We start from the raw sequence: 859 nt of genomic DNA, 5'->3' as shown, positions 1-859 counted from the left end.
ACAGTTCAAGGAGATAAAGGAAAATGTGACTTCTGCACATCTTCCTCATCTTCAGATAAAGCCATATTGGTACACACAAGTACAACAACTCCTGAACTTTGGCTCCTTTATTTCTAAAACACTATACTAATCCAAATCCCTGGACACACTGATGTAACTAAATGTCATAGTTTCCAAAAATAATGGATTGCATTCCCATCATAAAATAAATACATTCCAGCAGTGAGCCCCACAGCAAATAGCAGAGTTCCAACAGTTGGGGAAGCTGCAGTAAGAGGTACAACAATTGGGTTGTGTGGTTGAAGTCCAAAGGCAAAGTTTTTGCTGGCAGCATTCTAGGAAAACCTATTATAAATGCAATGCTACCAAAAAAGTGCTTTTTTCCCCCTAGTTCTGTGCTGCATGCAAAATCCATTAAAAAAATCCTGGGTAAACAAATATACTCTTTTCCATATGACCTTTTCTTCAATGTTTTCAAGAGTATATTGTCTTTTCAGTTTAACACAATATTTGTCAGCTTTTATTTATAGCCTAAAAGAAAAACCTCCCATGAACTGTCACCAAAAATGCCCTTCTATAGGCATGCTGTCAGGACAAATGCTTTAGTTCCCTGAGTGTCATCCTATGCTCAAATACATTTTACTGCAACTAAGATAGAAGTGCCTCCAGCAATCATTGCATATTCAATCAGCTGGACAGGTGTTAATGGCTTAAGAACCATTTTTAATCTGTATTACTTGAAAGCAGGTGTTAAATACAATAGATAACCAAGCGGCAATGGTTTGGTCTCATGCACTCTCTCTCTTTTTTTTTTTTTTTATTTTATCAAATAAGCAGGCAATAACCTTTAAAGACCATT

Source organism: Pithys albifrons, chromosome 4, assembly GCF_047495875.1.
Source record: "Pithys albifrons albifrons isolate INPA30051 chromosome 4, PitAlb_v1, whole genome shotgun sequence".
NCBI lineage: Eukaryota > Metazoa > Chordata > Aves > Passeriformes > Thamnophilidae > Pithys > Pithys albifrons.
The sequence above is the reverse complement of the archived record's forward strand: the minus strand, read 5'-3'. Positions refer to the sequence as shown.